The following is a 346-nucleotide window of genomic DNA, read 5'->3' on the forward strand; positions in this document are numbered from 1 at the left end:
AACGTCTCATCTCCCTGGGGGTCAGACGGACAGATGCGCAGCCTTGTCCTCTCCACACACACAAAGAAAAAACACATTTCTGACCTAATTTCTCCAAGGACGCCAGTTTAACAGAGCCTATGAAAAGACAACAGCTGTACAGTACAAACAAAAACACACACACAAAGGAAGAGGGCGCTCCTTTCTGTTTTCTTTAGAACTGCACAGATGTAAACACAGCAGCTGGATTCTTCAAATTGCTGTCCTCAAAAGTATAGTCTGCAGTGAAAACATCAGGTCAGTCCAAGCAGCTGTTTTCTAAGTACTTATGTTCAAAATTGCCACAAAAAAAACAGGTGACAAGAAG

This window comes from Thunnus albacares, chromosome 19 (assembly GCF_914725855.1).
Source record: "Thunnus albacares chromosome 19, fThuAlb1.1, whole genome shotgun sequence".
Lineage (NCBI taxonomy): Eukaryota > Metazoa > Chordata > Actinopteri > Scombriformes > Scombridae > Thunnus > Thunnus albacares.